Consider the following 12,576-nt stretch of genomic DNA (forward strand, 5'->3'; position numbering starts at 1 on the left):
GTCAGAACTATTGCCCTTTAGAGCTGAAAATGCTTTATAATAACAAGTCTCCATGGTCTCTACTTTTGTCTAAGCAAGGAAATTCCTTGTTTAGAACTAATAAGTTTATTTATTTTTCAGGAAATGGAAGAAAAACTAATTGTGAAAAAAGTCATTTTATAGGCTAGGTACAGTTATTAGACTGTTGGAAGAAAGGAAGTTTAAAAAATTTTTTTAAATCAAATTGTTCTTAAGGCATTTACATATTTATTTACTTGCTCTGTGTGTGGGTTTAATCGACTGCAATAAGAAACTGCATCAAAGCAACTAAATTTGCAGAATTAAAACAAATGCCTCTAAGAATGTAGGTGGCAAATTTCAATCTCACATCAACTAGGCCAACATTCAGTTTTTGAAGAGTCTAAATAGAAAATGCCATGCACAGACAGTCTTGGATAAAGTGTATGCAATTTTGGAAATTTACTCAAGGACTTTGTTCCTCTAAGCAATGTGCTGTCCTCAGTGTTAGACACGCTCAAGTTCTGGTTATGATTTAGAGTTTTGCCTAAAAGCAAGTGTGGAGAGCATGTACACCTGGATTGGAAAGAGAGGTACTATGGCCTAACTTTCTTTTTGTTTTAATTGTACTTTAAAGGAAGGTTTACAGAACAAATAGATTCTTGTTGAACAGTTAGTACACATATTGTTTTATGATGATTGTTAACAACCCCACAACATGTCGACACTGTCTCTTCTTAACCTTGGGTTCCCTATTACCAGCTTTCCTGTCCCCTCCTGCCTTCTAGTCCTTGTCCCTGGACTGTTGTGTCCCATTAGTCTCATTTTGTTTTATGGGGCTGTCTAATCTTTGGCTGAAGGGTGAACCTCAGGAGTGAATTCATTATTGAACTAAAAGGGTGTCCAGGGACCATATTCTCAGAGTTTCTCCAGTCTCTGTCAGGCAAGTAAGTCTGGTCTTTTTTTGTGAGTTAGAATTTTGTTATACATTTTTCTCCAGCTCTGTCCAGGACCCTCTGCTGTAATCCCAGTCAGAGTGGTCAGTGACCATAGCCAGGCACCATCTGGTTGTACTGGACTCAGTCTGGTGGAGGCTGTGGTAGTTGTGGTCCATTAGGCCTTTGGACTAATCTTTTCCTTGTGTCTTGTTTTCTTCATTCTCTGTTGTTCCTGAAGGGGTGAGACCAGTGGAGTATGTTAGATGGCTGCTCACAGGCTTTTAAGATCCCAGACGCTACTCACCAAGGTAGAATGCAGAACATTGTCTTTATAAACTGTGTTATGCCAATTAAGCCAGATGTTCCACGAGACCTCTATGGCCTAACTTTGGATGGTTTTTAAAGCTAATGTCAGAGTAGGAGTCCTGCTCTGTAAACTTGGGTGCTTTTTTTTTTCTTCTTCTTCATCTCTTTGGGCTTCAGTCTCTACTTCAGGACAAAATTTCCACCAGAGGGTCCTTTCCTGTGAGGAATAGTTGTTGGAGAAGAAAGAAGTCTACTTATTTGCTAGAGGGTTACACTTGTTTGATAAAGTTCAAAACTTATGTTAATGAGCGCTCTTAAGAATTTTCTAAAGTTTACATAAATTTGCATGTAATGGTAAACTTGCTTCTATTTTGAAATTTTATGTACATATGCATACTTGCAAATTTGCTTATAAGCTTATAATTTGCTTATAAAGGTAAAATTTTTTTTTCACTCATACCTCTCTTCTCCATCTTTGTTTAAAATAAAGAGCATTAAAGTGCCAGGTTTAAGAGATGTTAGACCCTATTGCTGGATCTTTGCCATGCTCTTTTCACTACTTACTATCATTTTCTGTCTCTGTAAGCTCTTTAGCTACAGGCGTTCTCCAGCAAATGCAATGTGGATAAGTGATAAGTACCCTCTCTAAGGAGGAGTGACTTGTTGGCAGAGGGACTACTTGGCTGGACCACTCTTGAGCACAAGATGGGATCTTCTTATGAAGAGTGTATAGTATGGGCATTCTCTTGTCCCCTACATCATTCACTATACTATTGACAGTGAATTTCTGAAAATGAAAATCTGGTTAAAACTGCTTACTGATTACCCATTGCCTTAAGGATAAAAGTCCAGATTCCATAACATGGCACAGAAAGTATGGAGCTTCACTGCCTCTTCAGCCTTTTCCCATTTCTCTATTCCTCTCCTCACATCTTATGCTGCAACCACATAGATAGTGGCAATCCCCCTACTTGCAGTGATGTCTCAAATTGCTGACATCACTGACTCTGTATCTAAATGCCCACATAGTCTGTCTGGTGAATATCCAAACTTCTTTCAGGATAAGTTGAAGGAACACCTCATCAGGACTTTCTACCTCTTCCTCCATTAAGTAGAATTTACCACTGCCTCCTTTGTGCCATCACTTCCACCATCATCCTAAAATACTTTATACACATTGATTAAATATTTGTGTCTTTGTATTAAATTGGAATTTTTTCAAAGACAATACAGTGAATTATTTATAATTGCATTCATACTACATAGCATATAGTAGGTGTTATGAATTGAATTGTGTTCCCCCCAAATGTGTCAACTTGGCTAGGCCATGATTCCCAGTGTTGTGTGATTGTCTACCATTTTGTGATGTGATGTGGTTTTCCTCTTTGTTGTAAAACCTACCTCTGTGATGTTAATGAGGGAGGATTGGAGGCAGTTATGTTAATGAGGTAAGACTCAGTCTTCAAGATGAGACTGTATCTCGAGTCAATCTCTTTTGAGATATAAAAGAGAGAAGCAAGCAGAGAGACAGGGGCACCTCATACCACCAAGAAATTAGAGCCAGGAGATTAGCGAGTCCTTTGGACCCAGAGTCCCTGTGCTGAGAAGCTCCTTGACCTGGGGAAGACTGATGACAAGAACCTTCCCCCAGAGCCCACAGAGAGAGAAAGCATTCCCCTGGTCTGGCACCCTGAATTCAGACTTCTAGCCTCCTAGACGGCGAAATAATAAATTTTTCTTTCTTAAAGCCATGCACTTGTGGTGTTTCTGTTATAGCAGTGCTGGATAACAAAGACAGTAGGCATGCTAAAAACTTTTGTAATTGAATGAACAAATGAATGAATACTCGAGGCCCCCAGTAACCATCAAGGCCAACAGAACACATATCTTCCAAACAGTCAGAAACAAGATCCTAAGATTTTATTAAGCCTTTGCCATACCTTGCTAAGCAATGGGGACTGTGTGGCAGTTTTATTCTAAATCTAATTTGGGAGTACCAAGGACCACCTCACAAAGGAAGTCACATTTAAACTGAGACCTAAAAAAAAAGTTAGCTAGGCAAAGACAGAGGGAGAAATATTTTAGGCAGAGGGAAAATTAGACTCAAAGATTTGGGCATGAAAAAGAATATGATGTATTTGAGGAATCAAGAGGTGGCTAGCATGGCTAGAGCCCCAGAAGAAAGGGGAGAGTGGGAAGCAATGATGGTAAGGAGGGACGCTGGGGCAGGATCTTGCAGGTCTTGTAGGTGTTCACAAAAAAGAGTGTGGCACCATTCCATGGACTGAACACACTTCCTAGCTGACCCTTGTAGAATTCTAACTCAGGTAGCTCCTCATGTCCTGCTGGAACAATCAGGAAACCTGGAGGAGGAGGAATAGTTGTAGTCTCAGTAAACACAACTCTTAGTCTCGGTAAACTTCTAACATTTTAACTCCTTTAATGCTTATAAATTTAAGTTTGGTGTATTTCTTTTTCACTTTTAGATTCTTTTCTTCTGCTTGTAAAAGCATGTGCTCATTGTTGAAATGTCGAAAATACTTTCTGCTGATGCACGTGTTTCAACATTGTTACAATCATTCTGTACATGCCACTTTGCCACGTGGCTTGCTTAATTCTTTGTTATTTTCCCAATTAGGTGAAACCTGGAAACTCAACTAATTCTTTTTCTAGAATAATTTGCTGAAACCTTTATAACTATTAATGTTTCACTGAATATTTATTACGTATAAAGCACTGTTCTAATGCTGTGGAGGTACAACACCAGCTAGTCCTGGGGATCTTGGATCCCTGGAAATAAGTTTTGCGTTTCACAAGAGCCCGTTTGGTATCCACAAGGATTATAAAGGTGTACCTTAAATAGAAATGAATTACACTGGATTTAATGGTGTAAAGAAGGAATGGAGGTTGTAAGTAAGAAAGCGAAGTGAGGAATGGAATGATGACCAGGACCAAGAGAAGAGAACTCCAGCTGCCTTTTCCAGTGAAATTTCTGTGTAGCTGAACCTTAGGCTCACCTCAAGTTTTTGTTAAATGCATATAACACTCTTCTGGCTATTGACACTACTTAATTATTTTTACTAGTTTTTTTTTTAATGAGCTGTTTTCATTACACTTACATAGATAGACATATTTTACTCAGATTGTGCACCTTTTAAAAAATAAAATGGATACCCCATATTCCATTATCTAGGAACAAGGTAGAGCTCCTATTTGACATTTTCTAAAATATAATAGATTATTTTTTATTCATTAGTTATCCTTTTTTTATAATTTTTACATACTTTCATTGGTTTAACAAAAATATTTCTTTCCAAAATTCTAATATACATATTTGATGAACCTGATATATCGTGAAATTATTGTTTAACAGGATCTTTGGTGGTCAGTGGTTAAGAGCTCAGATGCTAAACAAAAGATCAGCAGTTCAGATCCACAGACACTCTTTGGAAACCTTATGGAGCAGTTCTACTCTGTCCATAGGGTTACTACGAGTCAGAATCGACTCCACTGCAACAGGTTTAGTTTGTTTGGTTTTATTGTTTAAAAACATTTGTTCTTCTATTATCTTAAAGACTATTACAACTAAGTGTAGAAAAAGAACTTAGACAGGTTTATTAGTTATTTTGCTTACTATTTAGTTAATTGTTTACATACATGTGACGGAATTAGTTGGTTAGCTGAGTCAAGGAACAAGGTGAATATAGGATTTATAAGAGAGGCTATAACATTACGGACAGTTTTGGAACATAAATCTTGCCTGTACAATTTGAGAGTAGACTAGTAGCTGGCAGATGGCAAAAAGAGACAGATCGTGGCTTTCTGTCCCTGAGGAGACTGACCAGAGATGTCAAAGAAGACATTTTCAGTTGTTTGTGGATTCTCCAGGAAGCCTTGAGCATGAAGCTGAGGAGCAAATGTGACAGCTCTCTCTGAGTAATGTCTGCAGGCATCCTTACCTCCCTACTCCATCATATGTGGGCCTCATTTCCTTCATGAGAATGTCTGAGGGAATGGTCAGAGATACATTCACAGAGTTTAATATACACGTTTATCTCAGAGTCATTTCTAACTCTCAGAAGAGTGAAAATAACATGAAGGTTCCAAGTAGGAAATTGATAAATAAACTATAAATAAATAAACAAAGATACATTCATAAAATGGAATACTGTGAAGCATTTAAAATCTTGTCATAGAAGACTATTTAACAACATGGGCATGTCCATGGTATATTAAACAGAAAATCAGGATTTAGGCACTATTGATACATATTTAAACAGGATAATCTCACTTAGATGTAATAGCTAAAAGTTCAAATGGCTGTATACCAAAATGTTTAAAATGTTTATATTTGGATAGATAGATTATATATGATTCTTTGGGCTTTCTTCTATTACCAAATTTCCTTCATTGAATCTATTTTATTTTTGTAATGATAAAAATCTTACTGCTTTTAAAATAACTCATAATGCACTTAATGAGATCTAAGAAGGATATATGAGAATACATGTCTGTATTCATGTTTTTGTGCGTATATTTTTACACTAAAGAATAACCATGATCTAGAATTAGTTACATAGCTTGGTTTTCATAGCCAGTAATCTTTGACTGGAGATAGTAGCTCTTACATTTCTATGACAGCTCCGAAGTTATACTACTGAAAGAGAGAAAAGAATTATGGATGGGTAATCTTAAAATTGACTCACCCTTTTTCAAACTAGAAAAAAAAATTGAATTTCATGGTATTTTTGTTTAATTTTTTTTTATTATTGTACTTTAGATGAAAGTTTACAGAATAAACTAGCTTCTCATTAAAAAGTTAGTACACGTTGTTTTATGACATTGGTTGCAAACCCCATGACATGTCAACATTCTCCCTTCTCAATCTTGGGTTCTCTATTAGCAGCCTTCTAGTCTTTGCCCCTGGGCTGGTGTGCCCCTTTAACCTCATTTTGTTTTATGGGTCTGTGTAATCTTTGGCTGAAGGGTGAACCTCAGGAGTGACTTCGTTACTGAGTTAAAAGGGTGTCCAGGGACCATACTCTTAGGGCTTCACCAGTTTCTGTCAGGCCGGTAAGTCTCGTCTTTTTTGTGAGTTAGAATTTTGTTCTACATTTCTCTCCAGCTCTGTCTGGGACCCTCTGTTGTTATCCCTGTCAGAACAGTCAGTGGTGGTAGCTGGGCACCATCCAGTTGTACTGGACTCAGTCTGGTGGAGGCCGTGGTAGTTGTGGTCCATTAGTCCTTTCGACTAATCTTTCCCTATGTCTTTGGTTTTCTTCATTCTCCCTTGCTCCAGACAGGGCGGGACCAGTATCTTAGATGACCGCTTGCAGGCTTTTAAGACCCCAGATGCTATTCACCAAAGTAGAATGTAGAACATTTTCTTTATAAACTATGTTACGCCAATTGAGCTAGATGTTCCATGGTCCCCATAGCCCAGCAATTCGGTACCTCAGGAGTTTGGATGCGTCTAGGAAGCTTCCATGACCTTGCCTTGTACAAGTCGTGCTGCCTTCCCCAGTATTGTGTACTGTCTTACCCTTCACCAAAGTTACCACTTATCTATTGTTTATTGTGTGTTTTTCATCCCCACCCTCCCTTCCCTCGTAACCATCAAAGATTGTTTCTTTTTGTGTGTAAACCTTTTCATGACTTTTTATAGCAGTGGTCTTATACAATATTTGTCCTTTTGTGATTGACTTATTTCACTTAACATATTGCCGTCTAGATTCATCCATGTTGTAAGATGCTTCACAGATTCATCATTGTTCTTTATAGTTGCGTAGTACCCCCTTGTGCGTATGTACCATAGTTTGTTTATCCGTTCATCTGTTGATAGGCATCTAGATGTTTCTGTTTTTTGCTATTATGAATAATGCTGCAATGAATATGGGTGTGCATATGTGTCTATTCATGTGATGTCTCTTATTTCTCTAAGGTATATACCTAGGAGTGGGATTACTGGATCATATGGTATTTATATTTCTAGCTTTCTAAGGAAGCCCCATATCATTTTCTAAAAAGGTTGTAGCAATTCGCATTTCCACCAGCAGTCCATAAGAGTTCCAAACACCCCGCAGCCTCTCTAACATTAGTTATTTTCTGTTTGTTTTTTTTTTTTTATTTGTGCCAGTAGTACCAAGGTTAGATGGTATCTCATTGTGGTTTTGATTTGCATTTCTCTAATGGCTAGTGATCTCAAGGGTTTTCTCACTTTCCTGTTAGCCACTTGAATGTCTTCTTTGGTGAGTGTCTGTTCATTTCCTTTGCCCATTTTTTAAATAGATTATTTGTCTTTTTGTTGTAGAAGTATTGGATTTTCCTGTAGATTTTAAAGATTAGACCTTAGTCAGATTTGTCAAAGCCAAAATTTTTTTTCCGAGTCTGTAGGTTCTCTTTTTACTCTCTTGGTAAAGTCTTTTGATGAGCATAAGTGTTTAATTTTTAGAAGATCCCAGTTATCTAGCTTATCTTCTGGAGTACGTGTGTTGTTAGTAATGGTTTGTATCCTGTTAATGCCGCGCATTGGGGCCTGTAGCCTTGATCCTAATTTTTCTTCTATGATCTTTATAGTTTTTGGTTTTATATTTAGGTCTTTGATACATTTTGAATTAGTATTTGTGTATGGTGTTAGGTTTGAGTCTGTTTCATTTTTTTTTGCAAGTGGACATCCAGTTTTGCCAGCACCATTTCTTAAAAACACTATTTTTTCCCCATTTGATGAACTTTGTCCCTTGTCAAAGATCAGGTGACAGTATGTGGATGGATTTACATCTGGGTTCTCAATTCTGTTCCATTGGTCAATGTATCTGTCATTGTACCAGCACCAGGCTCTTTTGAGTATTGTAGCTGTATAGTAGGTTCTGAGGTCAAGTAGTGCAAGTCCTCTTACTTTATTCTTCTCCTTCAATAGTGTTTTACTTATCCAAGGCCTCTGCCCTTTCCATATGAAGTTAAGGATTAGTTTTTCCATCTCTTTAAAGAATGTTGTTGGTATTTGGATCAAGAGTGCAATGTATTTGCAGATTGCTTTGGGTAGAATTGTCATTTTCACAATGTTGAATCTACCTGTCTGTGAGCATGGTATGTTTTTCCATTTATGTAGATCTCTTTTGGTTTCTTGCAGTAGTGTTTTGTAGTTTTCTTTGTTAGGTCTTTTACTTCCCTGGTTAGACTTATTCCTAAGTATTTTATTTTTTTAGGGGTTATTATAAATGATATTGTTTTCCTTTTCATCTTTCTCTTTATTGGTGTATAGGAATCCAACTGATTTTTTTATGTTGATCTTGTATCCTGCTACTCTGCTGAATCTGTTAGTTCCAGTAGTTTTCTCATGGACTCTTTTGGGTTTCCTATGTATAGTATCATATCATCCACAAATAGGGACAGTTTTACTTCTCCATTTCCAATTTGGATACTGTTTATTTCTTTTTCTTGCCTTGTTGCTCTAGCTAGGACTTCCGGCACAATGTTAAATAGGAGTGGTGATAAAGAGCATCCTTGTCTTGTTCCTGTTCTCAAGGGGAATATTTTCAGCCTCTCTCCATTAAGAATGATATTGACTATTGGTTTTGCATAGATGCCCTTTATTATGTTGAGAAATTTCCCTTCTATACCTATTTTATTGAGAATTTTTACCAGGAATGGGTGTTGGACTTTGTCAAATGCTTTTTCTCCTTCAACTGAGATGATCATGTGATTCTTTACTTTTATTTATGTGGTGGATTATCTTGATTGATTTTCTAATGTTGAACCATCCTTGCATACATGGTATGACTCTTTCTTGGTTGGGGTGTATTATTTTTTTTGGTATGATGCTAAATTCTATTGGCTAGAATTTTGTTGAGAATTTTTGTATCTGTATTCATGAGAGATACTGGTCTGTAATTTTCCTTTTTCTGGTATCTTTGACTAATTTTGGTATCAGGATTATGCTGGATCATGGAATGAATTTGGAAGTATTCTCTTTTTTTCTATGTTCTGAAATAGTTTGAGTAGTACTCATGTAAGCTCTTTTCTGAATGTTTGGTAGAATTCTCCGGTGAAGCCATCTGGGACAGGGCTTTTTTTTTTGTTGGGAATTTCCTTTTTTTAATTACCTTTTCAGTCTCTTTTCTTGTTGTGGGTCTGTTTAGATTTTCAACATCATTTTGTATTAGTTTGGATAGGTAGTGCGTTTCTAGAAATTTGTCCATTTCCTCTAGGTTTTCAAACTTGTTGGAGTATAGTTTTTCATAAAACTCTGTTATGAAACATTTTTATTTCAGTTGAGTCTGTTGTAATGTCCATTTCATTTCTTATTTGAGTTATTTGCTTCCTTGCCTGTTTTTCTCTTTTGTCAGTTTGGCCAGTGGTTTGTCGATATTGTTGTTCCTTTCAAAGAACCAACTTTTGGTTTTGTTGATTCTTTCTATTGTTTTTCTATTCTCTATTTCATTCATTTCTGCTCTGATGTTTATTATTTCCTCTGTTTTGTTTGATGTGGGCTTCTTTTGCTGTTCTCTTCCTGTTTGTTCAAGTTGTGTAGTTAATGTTTTGATTTTGTCCCATTCTTCTTTTTTGATGTGTGCACATATTGCTGTAAACGAACCTTTGAGCACTGCCTTTGCTGTGTCCCAAACGTTTTGGTATGATGTGTTTTCATTCTCCTTTGAGTCTAGGAATTTTTTGATTCCATCTCTGGTTTCTTCTATTACCCAGTGGTTTTTAAGCAGAGTGTTATTCAGTTTCCATGTAATTGATTTTTTTTCCTTGCTCTTTCTGTTGTTAATTTCTACTTTTATGGCATTGTGATCAGAGAAGATACTTTGTATTATTTTGATGTTTTGGAATTTACTGTGTGTTGCTTTGTGACCTAAGGTGTGGTCTATTCTGGAGAATGTTCCACGTGTGTTTGAAAAGAATGTGTACTTTGCAGCTGTTGAGTGGAGAGTTCTATATATATTTATAAATTCAAGTTGGCTGATTGTGGCCTTTAGATCTTTTGTATCTTGGCCGAGTTTCTTTCTAGATGTTCTGTTCTTTACCGAGAGTAGTTTATTGGTCTCCTACTATTATTGTAGAACTGTCACTTTCTCTTTTTAGTGCTGTTAGAGTTTGTTTTAGGTATTTTGGAGTCTCATTGAGTGTGTAGATATTTATTAGGGTTATGTCTTCACGCTGGATCATCCCTTTTATCATTATATAGTGCTCTTCTTTGTCTTTTATGGTAGATTTTGTTTTAAAATCTACTTTATCTGAGATTAGTATTGCCACTACTGTTTTTTTTGGTAGCTGTTTGCTTGATATATTTTTTTCCATCCTTTGATTTGTAATAAATTTACATCTTTGTTTCTAAGATATGTCTCTTGTAGACAGCATATTGATGGATTCTGTTTTTTTATCCATTCTGTCATTCTCTGTCTTTTGATCTGTGCATTTAGGCCATTTACATTCAGTGTAATTATTGATAGGTGTGAGTTTATTGCTGTAATTTTGTAGTGCTTTTTTTTTTTTTTTACAGTGCTGATGTTTTCTTTGTTCCTCTTTGTCTCTTGTGCTGAATTCCTTTTGTTTGTGGATTTTTATTTTTAATTTCTTTTGTTTTTGTAGATTTTGTTCTTACTGAAACTATGTGTTTTTCTTCTTTATTTTAATGGTAGATTTGTTAACTTTCTTTGTGGTTACCTTGAAATTTACTATTATCTTCCTAGGTTTGAACTAGTCTTTTATATCTTGGTATTGCCTTGCCTTCCTCTCCATTAGAAAGTTCTATACCTACGCTGTTTATTCCCTTTTGTATTGTTCTGATGTTGTAGTCATTTACAGATTAACCTCCCTGGTTCCCTGTTGTAAATCTTTTAGTTTTGAATAATCCTTGAGAGTTTATTTCCCAGGTTGTAATCTGTCTGGTGCAATATTGCATCCTAGATTCAGGCTGTCATCTGATATTGTTTATTCTCAAACTAAAGGACTCCCTTTAATAATTTTTGTAAGTTTATATATTCCCTTAATTTTTGTTTATCTGGAAAAGTCCGAATTTCACCACCATATTTGAACAAGAGTTTTGTAGGATATATTATTCTTGGTTGGCAATTTTTTTCTTTCAAAGTTTTACGTATGTCATCCCATTGCCTTCTTGCCTGCATGGTTTCTGCCAAGTAATCAGAGCTTAGTCTGATTGTTTCCCCTCCATTTGTGACTTTTTGTTTGTCTCGAGCTGCTTTCAGGATTCTTTTTTTGGCTTTGGTTTTAGTGAGAGTGATTATGATATGTCTTGGTGACTTTCTTTTGGGGTCTATCCTATATGGGGTTCATTGAGTTTTTTGGATGGTCAGCTTTTCATCTTTCATGGTATTAGGGAAGTTTTCTGTCAACAATTCTTCAATGATCCTCTCTGGGTTTTCCATTTCCTCCCCCTGTTCTGGAGCTCCAATCACTCACACATTTTTGCTTTTGATTGTATCCCACATCATTCTCAGGGTTTCTTCATTCTTTTTTCTGATTTTTCCTCAAACAAAGTGGTATTGAAGTATTTGTCTTCAATTTCACTGATCCTGTCTTCCACTGTTTCAAACTGCTCATCAGACTTTCTACGACACTGTCCATTTCTGAAATCTTGTTGTTTATCTTTTGGATTTCTAACTGTTTTTGTATGATTTCTATTGTGAATTTATTGTAACATTTTGTTCCTGTATTATTTTCCTGAATTATTCCATTGTTTTGTCTATATTTTCTATGATTTTGTCTGCCTTTTCCATGAATTTGTCTGTTTTTCCTCATTTTTGTCTGCTTCTTGCTTCAACTCTTGGATGGCTCTGAACAGTGGAGATTTTAATTCCTTATCAGGTAGTTCCCATGGCTTTTCTTCTACTGGAAAGTCATCTGCTGTTTTATTTTGGATGCCTATTGGAACCATCTTGTCCTATTTTTATAATATCTTTTGATATTGTCTGGTGTCTTTGGGACATCCAGTAGTTACTTTCTTAATTTATTGATTGTATATTTGTTTGTTTTGTCCTGCCTTTTTGTTCTATTTGATTGTGTCTGAACAGGTGGGCTCTGCATTTTTTTGTTGTTTGCTCATCTGTGGGCATGATACCTTTCACCTCCTTGTCCAGTGGGCAGGGCCAGTCACTTAGCTATGGTGCAGCAGGGCAGGTCCCACTGAAGGGGAGGGGCTGCGATGGGTTGTTTGTGGCATGTAGTGGGGCCATCATGGTGTTCTGGGTGTCAGTGCAGGGCAGGTTCTTGTGCTGTTATGGGGTGTGATGTTCAGCACAAGGTGCAGATAGGCAAGAGGGAGGGGGGAGGTTGTCATGTGTGGAGCTAAGTGGGTACGGGAAAGAAGAGA

General features: G+C 36.6%; 1 protein-coding gene across 3 annotated transcripts in view; it reads left to right on the forward strand.

Moving 5' to 3' along the window:
* The window catches only part of GYPA (glycophorin A (MNS blood group)), a 35,999-nt gene that overhangs the window by 282 nt on the left and 23,141 nt on the right, over positions 1–12,576 (forward strand). The window lies entirely within an intron of this gene.

This window comes from Trichechus manatus, unplaced genomic scaffold, assembly GCF_000243295.1.
Source record: "Trichechus manatus latirostris isolate Lorelei unplaced genomic scaffold, TriManLat1.0 scaffold00059, whole genome shotgun sequence".
In the NCBI taxonomy this organism is placed as follows: domain Eukaryota; kingdom Metazoa; phylum Chordata; class Mammalia; order Sirenia; family Trichechidae; genus Trichechus; species Trichechus manatus.